At 42.0% G+C, this 15,990-nt stretch overlaps 1 long non-coding RNA gene across 1 annotated transcript in view; it reads right to left on the bottom strand.

Annotated features, from left to right (window-relative positions):
• Positions 1 to 4,373: 4,373 nt before the first annotated feature.
• LOC310686185 overlaps positions 4,374 to 15,990 on the bottom strand; it is a 450,525-nt gene continuing 438,908 nt past the window's right edge. Inside the window, exon 3 of the long non-coding RNA XR_014515752.1 lies at positions 4,374 to 4,686. This is a non-coding gene — a long non-coding RNA (uncharacterized lncRNA). The remainder of the gene's footprint in view (positions 4,687 to 15,990) is intronic.

The following is a 15,990-nucleotide window of genomic DNA, read 5'->3' as shown; positions in this document are numbered from 1 at the left end:
AATGAAGGTGCCAAGTGCATATTTTTGGGGAGGGTGTTCCACAAGCTGGGACTGCCACAGGAAATGGCCTCTTCCAGGCCACCAATGAACTTCTGAGGGCAGTGGAAAACCAACAGGGCCTCCTGTCTTGGAGAAAAGACGTTTCTATGATGTCCTACTAAGTTTCAAATCTGATGCAGAAGCCTGCTGGTTATCATTTAGGTGGTGTAGATGTGATACATATTGCAATGGGAATTGCCCATTAGTTAATACTAAATAAAGGGGCACACAAGGCTAAGAAGCAACAAAGTTTGTCCTGCACCGGCTCCTTGGAAGCTATGTCAGATCTAAAACCCTTTTTGCTAAAACTCAGATCTCCACTGCCCTGAAAATTGGCACCTGCATTAAAAGATGGTATTGTTTGCAGCATCAGTGAGTTCAATGAAATAATTAGTGCTGCTGAATTTGGAAACTGTTCCTCCCCCCCCCCTGCAAAAAACCCTGTGGATTTACCTGGCCAGAGTAAGGACAGTTCTTTTTGAAAAGTGATTTGAAAACATTAGGCTGCTGTTCTAACAGTGAGGGCGAGGACTTAGAGAGACAGAGAGGGAGAGAAACAACTGAAGGTGGATTAACCGTATCTAACCCTTTGCTGGGCAATGAAGGTAAAGTGGTATTTGCGTGGACAGGCGGAGTCCCCAGATCCTGCACGGTCCCCCCATCACGTGGAATAACGACTCAAGACAACGTGCTATGGGATTAAATTGGCCACAACTTTATTAAATTTCAAATGTGGGTAGACCTTGGCTCAGGCATTGGGCGTTCTCCCTCCCCGGTCCCCGGCCGGGGACCTAGGGAGCATCAGGGTTATCCAGTGTGTGTGTGGGGGATGGGCCAGCTCTGGAGAACATATGTTCAAGCAAAGATGGCCGCCCCCGTAACGCCGCCGCCGCAGGAGAGAGCAATGACGACCTTTCGGTGTACGGCCAAAGCCTCCCTTCATAAAACCCCTTTAACGGGGAACCCTGGTATTGCCGCCACAAGAGGAAGATGGACAAAAGGATTCCGCCCAAGGCCTGATACCGCCAAAGTTGTGACGTTTTGCTACGGGAAAGGCAAAACCTGCCAATGCAGGGAAATTCCTTTCCGGCCCTTTAACAGCGACCTTAACGTAGCAGCGCCCGCATACCTGTGAAGAAAAGTTAACCTGCAAAACCTGTGAAGAAAAGTTAACCTGCAAAATAAGACATTAACTGAGGGTGGGTAGGGTGGGAGAAGCTCTGGAGCCAAGTGAGGATTCCTAGGTAAGATCCTCCCTCTATTGTGTGGGCAGGTAATCCCTCCCCTACCTGGCCTGGTCTCCTTGGCAACGCTTCCCCCAGGTGGGATTGGACAGCTGACTGAGGTAGGCGGAGACCTCCAGGTATCCCACCTGAGGGAAGGCAAAGCCAAGCCTATGCTGTAGGAGCCGCTCCAGATCTAGGGGCTGCACGCGTCCACGCAAAGGGCGCCCCCCGTTTAAGCGGGGAGCCGTCATTGTGTGCTTCTCTGCCTTTTGCTAGCGTATTCCCCCCCCCCTTTTCTTCTTTTTATGGGTTCACTTTCATGTAATTTACAGCCCACCCTTTAGCCTAAGATCTCAGTGTGTGGAACAATGACATCTTTATTTAAACCATCAGTCTGTTAACAAAGAAGAGCAGATTTTTTCAAAAAAAATAATCACATTATAATCCATTTTATTATCAGTTATTGAGGCAAGGAAGAAGGGCTACCCTTAATGCTATTCATATAATCAGTTATCAGTAATCAATATATTCATATATGCTCACACATAATCAGGGTTTACAGTATTTTATAATCCATTTTGAATCAAAGGGAAGCTGTGCCTTAGCTATCTGCATATTGCTTGAAACAGCAAAATTAGGAGCCGACCTTTCCCCTACAAACATCCGTGTACCCTGGACAAGGGGAAGACGTGAATCAGAGATACTGGTACAAAATCCCCTCAGATACAGGCTAAATTAGTCCACTGGAACAGGAAGAGCTAAACCACAAAATCTCCAATACTCCCTGTCCTGTCATAACTAGGGGAGAGGTTAGACAGAGCGTCACTGCAAGCAGCGGAAAGCAGAACTAGAACTCCGTGCTTGACCAGGAGCTGGAAGCATGGCAAGAAGCTCGCTAATTGGCTAATTTTTGCTGGCGATATTGTGACTGCCTCATGGTTGTCTCATGATCTATGATTTGCTGTGATCTGCTCAGGTATAAAGACCTCTGGATTTCTGTCAATCGGGGTCCCAGTTCCTTTTGGAAGAGATTCCAAACTGGGTCCTTATTGCCTGGCAATAAACTTCACCTTCTTATTCTCCATTGCTGAGTCTGCCTGATCCTTATTTAACACCAAGCGAGTACCTGCTTACGTTCACGTGCTTCATTATCAAATTTTGACAGTCAATAATTTTAAAGTATTTAAGAATGACATTCATATTTCTGAACTTTAGTATTAAACCAGGGACACTGTGATTATTCACAGTAAGTACTGTTACTGTGCAGGGCCAAAGCTTAGTTTAAATGCTTAGAATTGAATGCCATTAAAAATCATTTCTGTCAATTAAGTAAAATTGGATAGAAATCTGGAAGTCCTAATAAACACACTTTCAAATAAAGTTTCAAAGTGACATTTTCAAATATATTTCAACTTTCAAATAAAGTCCAGCCTTTGCATATATTTAAAGTCATGTCTTTGTTCTATTTACAGGACAACATACTAAACAATATTTGTACACAATTTACCATTTTGTTTAATTTTGGTATATCAAATCTGTTGAGAATGTACCACAGAGAAGGCAAGTTCTTATTTGAAAAAAGGAATTGTTTACTCTGAAAACAAAATCAAACCTAGATGTATTTATAGGAAATTCTGCATTTAGAACATCCGTCTGAAATGTATTTAGGTGGCCACCAGATGTCACTGTTTCTCCATGCAAATAAATACGGTCACGGAATTGACTAGCTGTTTACACCATTTTCTAGGATTTGTGACAGCCTTGCTGTTCTCCAGCATCCTTTTTTTTCTGCTCAGAAGTAAGTTCCGTTGAGCTCAATGGGACATACGTGTATATAGGACTGCAGGCTTGTATCTTATAAATGTGGCAATTGTTGTCACAGCTTCCCCCATACACTGTTTGTAAGAATGCTGTGGTGCCTTTAGAACAGCCACATCATAACCTCTGTGATACCTTTTCATCTGCTACTACCTTTTGATTTGCAGGCACTATGCTCCCTCCCTCTTCCCCACCACAAAATGTTTGCATTATTTCAAAATTTTGCACTTTTCACCTGATGCTTTCCAATGAAAGGAGGCAAATGAGCTTGAGATAATTGTGGCACTGATTGTATTTGAAGCTGCGAGGAACGAAAAGGCGGTTTTGTAAATGGTGATGGAATAAAACTGTTCTGGAAGCATAACAGGAGCATCCCCCCCCCCAATGCCCTTTTACTAACACCCTCTCACTGGTTAATTTTTCTCGTCTCCTCTGAAGCTTAACGGTAGAACTCCAAAATGTTTGCTTGTTGATTGCAGCCAGATTTGATTCCACACGAAGCCTCGGGGATCCTACTCAAATGGTTTAAGATGTGATCATCTCTCCTTTTTTTTGGCTGTACACACCTGTTTCCACTCATTCTTGGCAGTTCTGTATTTAATATGGAAAGGGCAGTGGGATGTGATTGGAAGACCATGGTTTAGATTCCAGAATATCTGAGCTAGACAGAAGAGATGATTTCATGACACCTTCTTTCATAGCGCTCATGGAATAAAGGAATACTTTGGGGATTTGACAGCAAGGCATCAATTCTCAAGTGGAAGCCATCAGCCCTCTCATTACCTTTGGCAAAAAAGAAAGGAAGAATTGTGATGCCCTTACGCATCTGGCTGTAACTACATTTTTTGTTTTTTAGCAAGAAATGAAATGTTGGCTTATCTTAGAGGCAAATTATGCATAGACATCCTGTCTCAGCTCCAAATGGTTTACTGATGTGTCTTCTCCACCTTTAATGTTTTGGACTCTGTATGGAAGCCAAGAGCTAGGATTCAAATACTGCAAGACATTGTATGTGGAAATTCAGCTTCATATGTGCTGTCCATGTGTTTCTTGCAGGTAGGGCATATGTGTGTCGAATGAGGAATAGGGCTGTGTTTTGGAGCTGCCACACCCAACATCACATTTGTAATGAAAATCCCATACATGAGCTCTTGCTCAAATGTAGGAGCTCTGTGTGGGTTCTAGGATCATAGAGTTGGAAGGGACCACAAGGATAATCCAGTCCAGCTCCCTGCAATACAAGAATCTTTCACCCAATGTGGAGCTTGAAACTCATGGCCCTGAGTGGAGTTGGCCCTCCTATGTGTGTGACATCATACTGGGTTCATAGGGAAAGGGTTAACTAATTGTAAAATGACTAACCAATGGGAACTCGGGGGCAGAGTTAACTGTGTATAAGTTTTAAGCACAGAGGTTTTTTTAGGGAGTTAGAGTTGTTGAGAAGACAGTCTGGAGTTAGAAGAGTCAGAGAAGATAAGTCTGTGGGTTGGGCTAATCTGGTGTGAGAGAGTGAGAGACTTTGTTAAGAGGAGTCAGTCAAACAGTTGAGATAATCAGCCAGAAGGTATTAGGAAGGTACAGGCTGGTAAAGAAACTAAAGAAACTTAAGAAACTGACAGGAATATTATCTGAGAAACCATAAACTTGATAATGTTTGTAAAATAAACTTGTTTTTTTGGTTCACTTTTAACAACTGACTGGACTCAGTGTTTTACCAGAGAGTAACTGGTTGGTGGCAGCGGGGAAGTGAGCACAGCGGTGGCACAGGGATCAATAGACCGTTAAACGTCCAGGGACCCTGTGTGATTGCCACGCCTTGAGATTAAAAGTCTTATGCTTTCAGCGGCGTGTGGTCATTGGACTAAGGGGACTAGGCTAGTCCCCTAAATGTTCCCCTGGTGTCTCATTCTGAAAGCCCAGGAAGCTTATGCCCGGGTTAGGGAGGAAGACACGAGGCTCCGATGGGTTCAAGATCCGTTCTGTCATCTTCTCAAACCTCCCAGGTTTTTGGAAGAAAGCAGGAGGGCCTTAGCATCCTGTCAGAGTCCTGGCACCTGCTTCTCAAAGTCCGGGAAGCTTCTGCCTGGCTTAGGGAGGTGCAGTGCTCATGTGTGTGATGTCAGGACATCACAAGGTCAAACACAATATATCGACCCCCACCCCACCCCTTGCAAGCTATTTCCCAAACTCTTCCCTTATGAAACATTTCACCGCATGCCACTGCATGCTACACTGGCTGAGCAATCCCTCAGGTTGCCAGGGCACCCACAGGACCCACAAATGTTCTAAATGTGCTCAGGAATGCTAAGAAACCCAAGAATATAGTAGGATGACTGTGATTTTATTCCTTTTTGACATGGCCAGAGTGGCATATCAGGTAATACCTGGATTTCTATATCACAGGACTTTTTTCCAGCCAGAACTGAGTTCTGGCACCTATCAGGTGGGTGCTATTGCCATTCTAAGAAAATGAGGGAAATGTTCATGGGGAAGAAGAAGAGGAGGAGGAGGAGGAGTTTGGATTTGATATCCTGCTTTATCACTACCAGGAGGTGTCTCAAAGTGGCTAACATTCTCCTTTCCCGTCCTCCCCCACAACAAACACTCTGTGAGGTGAGTGAGGCTGAGAGACTTCAGAGAAGTGTGACTGGCCCAAGGTCACCCAGCAGCTGCATGTGGAGGAGCGGAGACACGAACCTGGTTCCCCAGATTACGAGACTACTGCTCTTAACCACTACACCACACTGGCTCTCACCACACTGGTGAGTTCTGGCACATCTTTTTCTAGAAAAACAGCACTGCATACCTGATATGGTCCGAAGGCACACAAGGCCACTACCTTACTGAAGCTAAGCAGGTCTCAATTCGATCTGTGCCTGGGCAGGATACTGCCTGGGACACCCATGCGGTTGCTTTGGGTTCCATGACAGAAGGAAGGTAGGATTGAAATGTCTGATCCCTTTTCTTAAACACAAGAAACTTGTTGGTTTCCAACCTACAAAAGAGCAAAATATGAACAAATTGGGGGAAAACATTTAGTAAAAGGGTCTAGTTCAGTAACAGGGGCTGGGGAAGAAATTCTCCTGCAAGTAAATGGAACAGCCACCCGAACTGCTGTAAAGCAGAAAATGAATTGGCTATAGCACTAATGATTACAATATGAGCTTATGATTTGTATAAAAGGCAACATAATTGCTGTGAATATCCTCTTGGATTTCATACGGAAGAAAGGAAGCGAAAGCAGCATTTCTGAGGTTAAGGATAAGCATAATTGATTTATGATTAATATGAAGGCCTAGGCTTATCAAGCAAATATATTGTATTTCACGTAGAGATGACTATAAAGGCATTTTCCCCATTTCTATGTGAAACTCAATATTTCCATGCCAAAGAATGAAGGAGGCTATTGGCTTCAGCTACTGGTAGATGGATACTCAACATCATTCATGCCAAAGTCAAGTCCATCTGTTGTGTAGCTGCTGGAAGATGAATGGGGGATCGGAACTCTGAAGAATAACATGAAGGAAGCTTTAAAAATTATTATTTATGAAGGGACCCAATTAAATGAAAGCAGACCAGCATCTTCAAGCTTACTATGAATTCATTAAGCAAACACGATCTCAGTGTAAGCGTTAGACATTTACAAGGCATTAAAGGGAACCTGATGTTAATGGGCATTAGACCATGTGCTTTTTCAGCTGCCCGCTAATGTCAAGAAAATATCATGCTCCAAATAAAACAGATATGAAGGATGGATCAGTGACTAACAGGCTTTCTAGAGAAGCCTGTCACAGCCATAAAACTGCCCAACAATGCAATCCTAGACATGTCTACCCAGAAGTAAGTCCTGTTGAATAGTGGGGCTTATTCCCAGGTACAGATATTTGAATTTTGTGATGCAGTTCTCAAGCCAAAGAATGTTTACAATAATGCATATATAGGGAAAAGTATGCAAACAAACAAACAAACAAACAAACAAATATCAACATGGTTAGTGAAAATAGCATACAAAAATGCATTATATAATGAGAGATTGCTTGCAAAAGTGTGTATATAGTCAAAGCTATATAAAAATGTGTTTATGAGAAGAAATGTGCACTAAAATACTGAAGAATTTTCCTGAGGATTTTTTAAAGAAGAAATGTGTGAATTTTTGAAGAAATGTAGAGAACTGAATTTAAGATTGGAAAAATGAGAAACTGGGAGAACCAAAATGGGCAGTCTTCTCCAACACAAGAAAAGAAACTGAAGCAACAGTGTTCACAGGGAAAAGAGGCCACAGGTATTGTATATTATTTACTGGGGAATTAAAGCTGTAAATCTACATTCACCTATTCTCATTTTGATCTCTGCCTACTATACTATATGCTGACTGTTTAGCCGTAATAATAAACATTCATTCATTCGTTCGTTCGTTCATTCATACTATACCTTATTGATGAAATTATCACAATTTTCAAACAATATTTTGCATAGATAATTCACATCATGTAAACATTAGCAGATCACACTAAAGTATTTTCTGTTTTATGCTGAATTTCAATTCTTTTTTATGGTTTAAAATATTTTATGCACACTGCTTAGAAACTCTGAATATTAAATGGTATACAAGTACCTGAAATAACAACAACAACAACAACAACAACAACAACAACATAGCAATACCATGAAGATCTGTCAACTTTTAAATTGTGTTGTGTGATTCTAAATTGATGTTCATGGAAACAGCTTTGTGAAGCACTAGCAATCAAATTCACCTCATGTGGAGTTCAGCCTGTGTCAGACCCATAGAATGACAGTGCCAAATAAAGCATAGGTTTAGTGTTCTGTGACACACAGACATGCAGCTGGACAAGTCTGACCCGTTTTCTGTGTTCTGATTCCAGCACTCACTGCAGGTGGCAGATGAAAGAATTTAACTGACATGACCTTGAAGCCTGTTATATTTTCACGGACAATAGCTTACTTTTGTGCCTGTCACTGTTTCTCTCCTCGGTTGAACAAGTCTTTTTCTGTTTCTGTTTATCTTCATAATGAGAGGTGAGGGGACAATGAAGAACAGTCAATCAAGTGTCAACTTTTCTAGAAGGAAGAAATCTTTGAGTGGGTTCCCTCCCTGCCCCTTGGTAGTAGCTAGAATTATCACCTGCACTGGGCTATATTCTGATTCCCAATTATAATACTGTATAGCATTAGACCTCCTCGACTGGAATTGCTGTAAAATTAGAAGAGCAAAATCTGGCCAGCCTCAAGGAAAACACGAAGCAGGAGAATGGTATCTTTCATCACTGCCATGGTTACATATCACAGCGACCATCTACGAATCTGCCTCCATTCTGCTGGTGTTCTGTACATGCTGGATTAATTTACCTTGGCAGATTCCTGATTGTTCCACTGTCTTATTTGTTTGAAATGGAAACTGAGCAATGTCGTCTGTGCTCTCATTTTGGCATGCGATTCGGTTGTGTCTCCCGTTTTCATAATCAATCATCTGCAGCGTTATTTTCCATGGCGTGCCCCAGTTTTGGAAGACCGTTGGAAACATTTCTATATGAAAGTCAGACATCATGCAAAGGAATACCGGAAAAAGCAGAAAAAGAGCAAAAAAGTACAGGGGGTGTCTCCAAATGTGTGTGAAAGGCATCCAAGTTTTCCTCCAAGCACTTGCTCAACTCTTTCAAAGACAATGGGTCCGTGGCTGTTGTTTCGTAGACCTTTCCAAGGTCTAAAAGACACAGCAGTCATTCTAGCATGCTTTTGGCTCATGCAGCATGACATCTTCTTTAATCTTCTCCCTGGCCTGAGGACCAGCATGAGAAGTGCCACGTAGTCCTGCCCATCCTCCTTAGTTTTGGTCTTAGATGTGTTTATGGAAGGTCAGAAGCTGCCTTTGACTGAGCCAGACAGCTGGTGGGTAACTTTTTTCCATGTGAAGAATGGTCAACCTTCCATGGTCCTCATGCCATGTTGGGTAGGCTGGAGAGAAAAGCAGGTGGTACTCGGGAGTCCAGCAATGCAAATACAGTGGAACCTCGTGTTGCGAACGTGATCTGTGCGGGAGGCACGTTCGCAACCTGCAGCATCACACCTGCGCACGTGTGGGTCGCAATTCGGTGCTTCTGCGCATGTGCAAAGCACGATTTAGTGCTTCTGCTCATGCACGAGCGCTGAAACCCGGAAGTAACCCGTTCCGGTACTTCCGGGTTCGGCGCGGTGCGCAACCCTTAAACACATAACCTGAAGCCTCTGTAACCCGAGGTACCACTGTAACTCTTACCTTTGAACAGTAGGCTACATTCCAGCCATGCAAACATTATCCATCCTCTGGTCAGGCAAGCAAGAGTGTTCGTCACAATTTAAGGACACATTTCAGCCAGGCAAAAGCACTTGAGAAGGGCTCTGAGGGATGGCCTCAGGGGGAGGCAGCATGGTGTAGGCTGAGTCCCAAAGGAGAAATAGATACTTGTTAGCTACCCACCTCAGTTCAGTTGCAGGGGCACCTGGAGCAAAGCCTCTGAAGTGGAACTTAAGTTTCAGTTAGGCATATGCAGTGCATTTTTCTTTTTAAAAAATGTTTAGGGGTACTCTCATTTTGACTCAAGAAAACCAGCATTTTATAGTTCAAATCAGGAAAAGTAAATGCAGTAAAGGGACAAAAGTACAAAGATTCACAAATATTTAGGGGTATGCGTACCCCTCCATCCCCCGAGTTAAGCTAATTTTACGCCCTTGAGAGCTTTTTAAAGGTTAAAACTGGTGCTTGAAATTGGGCACTTCTTTTTAGATCTTAATAGCAGATATAAGTAGGGATGGGAAATTCTGTTACTTTTCTCTTAGTTTCTTATTTTTCCAGTCAAGTTCAGTTCTCTACATTAGTTTGTAATTTATTTTTTTTAAAAATGTCCACATCAAAATTCACTAGCATTTTAGTGTCATTTCCCCCCAAATACATACGTTTTTGTGCAATTTTTGGAAAGCGAGTTTCCCTGATATGCTGCATTTTTGCATGTCTCTTTATATCTGCACATCATTTACATCTGCACATTTTACCCTTGCATATGTATTTTTGCATGCAATATTTGCCTGGAGAACTGCGTTGCCAAATTGAGATAACTGTGAATTTCAAAGAATGGCTGTGTTTCAGTGCACTCATTGTGTTGTCTCTTGTGCCAGGTTGGCCAAGTCTCCCGTTTCCAGGCTGGATGGAGGCCCCACCATCCAGGATGGGGATTCCCAGTGGCAATACAGTTAAATGACATTTGGTAGAAATACTCTTGGAGACTAAGTAGACTTTCCCATTGTAGCTCTCAAAACATATTTTAGAGAAGGTCATTATTACTGTATCTGTTCTACTGAAGGACATGTGGTAGTGAAACAATTGGATGAGGCATGCAACAGACATCAGGACATAACAAGAGCCTGCTGGAGCAAGCTGATGGCCTATGAAGTCCAGCATCCCATTTTGTTTCTCTCCCTCTCCCTCTCTCCCTCTCTCTCTCTCTCTCTCTCTCTCTTAATATGATTTTGTTTAAATTTCAGATAAACATTTTACATACTTCAGATATCAGTGACTTCCCTTCTTCTCTTTCCATGGTTCATTTTACATATTTTATATCCCTGCATATTTTACAAAAACTATACCAATCGGTTTTCCATTATTACATCAATCAAAACCTACTTACACTGTTGAATTTATCTTAATGCTGCCAGCATTTTCAGCTATACACAAATATTTTTCACATATTCAATAAACGTTTTCCAATCTTCTTTAAACGTATCTTCTTCTTGTTCTCTTATTCTATATGTGAAGCCTGCAAGTTGTGCATATTTTGTCAACTTAAGTTGCCAATCTTCTTTGGTTGGGAACTCACTCATTTTCCATTTTGGGGCTAACAAAACATGGGCCGCAGTTGTTGCATACATAAATAACCTTTTCTGACACCTGGGAATTATCCCCAACAGAAAGGATTTTTTTGGGGGGGAAAGTAATTTTAAACACCCCCCCAATTCATTAGAAATCATTTCCCAATACTCTTTTACCATACAAGCTGAAGTTTCTGAACTGTCTTTAAAGACAGACCCATGCTGAGTACATTATGGTAGTCTAGTCTGGATGTAAGCAGAGCATGTGTAACCTAGACTCTCTCTTCTATATATGGGTTACCTTAGGAAAGGGATATTGGAAAGAAAGAAATATCTGGAGAAGCATTGAATTCAAACGAGTTTTAAAAGAACGTAAATGATATTAATTTATTTTGGTTTTATAGCAAACTGTTTTCATGTGGTCTTCTGTTAAGAAATCTCAGGAACCATCTTTACTCCTAGTTAAATAATTAAAGATTTGTGGGGATAAACCTTCAACTGAACTAGCACCCAATTTATGCTTTGTTAACTGAAAATTGCGTCTTTTAACATTGGTATATTTGTTCATAAAACTGGTTCTGTTCCGATGTCAGAGAGAGAGAGAGAGAGAGAGAGAGAGAGAGAGAGAGCACTCTGCTGAGATAATTGACGGGTGAGACAATAGGCCCTGTTAAAGAGCAAAAGTATTACACAGGTGTTCTGCTGTTTTCCCTGCGGCGCTTGTACATGCCAGCTAAACTATTATTTGACCTGATACGCCCTGGCCCTATCTAAGAGCAGATCATTCTTACTACTGAGTTCTAGATTAAGTCATGTTTGTTGTTCTCTATATCTGATTTTTTTTCAAAAGCTGTAGGTATTTTTAAAAAGGACTGGGAAATATATTTCCTGTTGGAAGCATAGATCACTATCCTCCCTCCCCACTCCCACCCCCCAGGGATCCAATGTATTTGACTTCAGCCTAAGACATGCTCTCCCATGTATGATGTGTTGAGAAATTTGGCACTACCTCATAGAAGTGTCTCATACCATAATGAGCATAATGGATAGCACCTTATCAATCATGGACAGAAGCTGTTCTTCCCCTTCTCTTAATGGAATATTACACTGCTTAAATCCCATGAGTGTCAGCAATCAAGGGCAGGGGGTGACTTTTATCACATGAGAAGACTCCACAAATAAGCACCAGTGCTATACATCTCAGATGTCTCTCATTGAGATGGAGATCCTAAATGTGGATTCATCCCTTAGAGTCTACCACATTTTCCTCCATTGTATGAAGTTCTGCCTGGTTCTATGCTTCCAAGCCCCTTGATTCTTCAGAAGCGGAAGAGCTCTGTCAAATGGGAATATCCCTTCACTGCAAGAGATGTACACAGTGTCCCTGTGAGCAAGAGAGGAGTGCTGCTGGATCATATGAAAAGTCTATTTCATCCAGCATTCTGTTCCCACAATGGCCAACTAGATGCCTATGGGAAGCCCATAAGCAGGGAATGGATGTAATAGCCTTCCCACTGTTGTTCCCCAACAAATACCTGTGATACGGGATGCAATATATAGGCAGCATGACTAGTAGCCATTGATAGACTTCTACTCCATTAATTTGTATAATCCTCTCTCAAAGCCATCCAAGTTAGTGCCATCACTCCAACTCAGATGTTGGTTCTTGCAATCTCATTTCATTTCACTTCACTTTTAATTTGTATACCGCCTTTCTATATTACTATGCACAAGGTGATTTACAAGCTGAAAAGGTCTGTTGTGTTATGAACTGGAATGGGAAAGATAACGTGGATTTTTTGCTTACTTTGATAATTTGGAACCTCAACCCTCCTCTTGTAATTTGTTACCAAAACCACCCTAGCTTGCTCCCTTCCAGAAATTGGAGGACCTCTATCTTTTTCTTTCTCTGCTCTAATCCCTATATCTCTATAGACCATGCATTTCAACCTGACAAGGAGGTTTGGCTAAAGCTGTAGAGATTACTGTAAAACTGGCTGGCATGACCACTGACATAAGGCACTCCCTCTGGATGCTGAACGGACTACAATTTTCTCAGCCCTGACAGTCCTGCCTGTGAGTCTGAGAACATGACTCAAAGCCAGAAAATTTGCAAGTCTCTGTCTTAAGGTGGAGCAAACATCAGGCAGGCCCTTAGACACTTTCTTTCAAAATGACATAACATACTGAAGCCTCAAGGTGAATCCAAAATATCAGTTCAACAGATCACATGGCACAACCAGAATGCCACTGTTTTCTGCCTCTGTCCTTCTGGTTTATCTGGACAATAGAAACTTGGCATTTCCCACATTTACTCATTGACTGCCTAGGACAGGAATATAATCAACATGCTCTCCAGATATCACTAAACTACAATTCCCATCATCTCAATCATTGACTATGCTGGCTAGGGTTATTGGGAGATGGAGTCCAATGACATTTGAATAGCACACCTAGCCTAGAAAAATGTCTGAAAAATTATCTGTTTTGCTCCTTTGTACAAGATGACACTGGAGAACAGGGGACAAAGGTTGTAAGATGCAAACCGTGTTTTCAAAGGAAGTTGCCGTGCACCGAGTCAGACCATTAGCATATTGAGCCCAATATTGTCTCCTCTGACTGATGTTGGCTCATCAAGGTCTCAGAGAGAGCTGCATTTCCCAGTCCTAGCACTTGAGATCTGGAGATGCCTAGTCTGAACCCATCATCTTTTGCACACAAAGCATACACTCTGTTACTGAATTATATTGCCCCCCCCGTCATACATTTATAATTGGTTGGGCTTGTCTTCATGTTGGCTCTGTGTCACAGCATGCTGATACAGAGGGAATACCTGCAAATTCTGAAGCTCACCACCCACACATCACCAGATACTAATATGCCAATTGACTTCTATTTAACACTTGTGCATATGTTATATTTTGCAGCACTGGTTCTAGGATAGACTGTACACAAGGTGAGCTGCAGGTAGCATTCCAGGAGACCATGATTTTTAGCCACTGATCAGCACCTTTCTATCTGCCCAGATGTACATTAAGGAGAATCTTTCCCATATGGGTACTTCGTTCAGTGTCCAAGGTGCTGCTCAGCATCCAAGATGCGGCATCTGAGGTGCTGCTCCATGTTCTCCTGGAGGTGGGTAAGGGAAGCAAGTCTTCTCAGTCATGGTGCCAGTGTTCTGGACTGGTCCCCTGGGGCCTTTCACTATATGCCTTCCAGCATCTGGTAAATATACGACTCTTTGAGGAGGTTTGTGTGAGTGTTGGATTTGGTGCTGATGGGGAGTTCCTACTTCTGCTAAGATTGGGCAAGGTTTTGGGGGGCTGTTTTCCCAATCTCACAGCATTTTACATTCTTGTATTATTTCATTTTGTTGCTGTTTTGTCTTTTGCTGTTGCTTTACATGCTGTAGCAACTTCAAGTTCTCTCTTAAAGGAAGATGATGGTACATTCCTTAAATGCAAGCCAATAAAGCAGAGCAGCAATGAAAGGCAACAATAAAATGCGTGTAAACCCACTAAATGAGATCAGTCTTGGATGGCAGCCATCTGCTGGGTCAATTAGTGGCCAATACCTGCCCTAAAAAAGTACCTAATGCTCTCGCAATTTGGCAAAGAAGTTGTATACTCTAACTTTCAGTACCCGTAAATTGCAACTCTGGTATGCCATCTTTCAACTTCTACTAAACTGAACACGGAACAACTTCTCACCGATAACTACAGAGATAAAGCTCTCTGTATCTAAACTACTCAGGCCTGAGGCTGCCAGTGCTTGTTCTGACAACAAGAGATCTTGTCAGCAGAAAGAAAAACACAACCTAAACTGTACACCCTTACAATTACTGAATGGCATACGGTGAAAAAATAAATAGGGAAATTCTTGAAAATGCTCAATAGCTGAGGATGTGTTACAGCAGACCTACTGGAGAAGAGTTTGGTGTTCTTTGCAGTCTTTCTGCAAAACACGGTGTTCTGTAGGACATGGGATTCTGGTTTGGGCCAAGGAAGCCATTGACCCATCTAATTGATGCATTGCTTTTACTGAGTGACTTTGGCTTACTAGGGCTGCTGAGGGGAGATTTTATCAGCTGAACTTGGAGACGTCAAGAATTGAAGCCAGGACTCTCACTGAGCCATAGTCCTTCTTCCTCACAAATTGCTGAAGCAGTGTAATGCCATGATATAAATCTATTCTGCCTTGGTCAGACTACACCTGTGTCCAGTTCTGGGTGCCGCAATTGAAGAAGGATATTCACAAGCTGGAGCATGTGCAGACAAGGGTGACCAAGATGACCAAGGGGCTTGAAAACAAGCCTTATGAAGAACAGTTGAGGGAGCTGGGTATGTTTAGCCTAGAAGAGAAGAGACTGAGAGGAGATAAGATGGCTGCCTTCAAATATCTAAAGGCTGTCACACGGAGGATGGAGCAAGCTTATTTTCTCCTGCTCCAGAGGGTAGGACCTGAACCAGTAGATTCCAGTTACAAGAAAGGAGATTCCGACTAAATATCAGGAAGAACGTTCTGACAGTAAGAACTGTTCAACAGTGGAATGGTCTACCTCAGGAAGTTGTGGACTCTCCTTCCTTAGAGGTTTTAACAAACAGAGGTTGGATGGCCAGTTGTCATGGATGCTTTAGTTGAGATTTCTGCATTGCAGGGGGTTGGACTAGATGACCCTTTCAACTTTACAATTCTATGATTCCCTACCTGTCAATTTAATGATCTCTCTTCTAACAAGCCCCCTTGGTACTTACAATCTACTAATGAGACTTCACCAAATTCCTCCTTCTCTGTTATGCTTCTTGAGGCCTGCCAAGTCCTTCTTGGGTTTTCATAAGTCTGCTAACATGCTTTTCTACACCCCATATCTGATATCTTTTGCCTAGTTTGCACTGTTTTTATAAAATTTTATGGTTTGATTTTTGTAGTTATTTGGAAAACTTTATATTGAAAGTTGGCTAAAAATAAATCCAATCAATACAACTAGATTTTTCTTTCTTTTTCTTTTAAAAAATCATAAACAATTTATTAAATCTATATACAT

Source organism: Podarcis liolepis (assembly GCF_965112155.1).
Source record: "Podarcis liolepis genome assembly, chromosome: 9".
Taxonomy (NCBI): Eukaryota; Metazoa; Chordata; class Lepidosauria; order Squamata; family Lacertidae; genus Podarcis; species Podarcis liolepis.
This window is presented reverse-complemented; position numbering and strand designations above follow the sequence as displayed.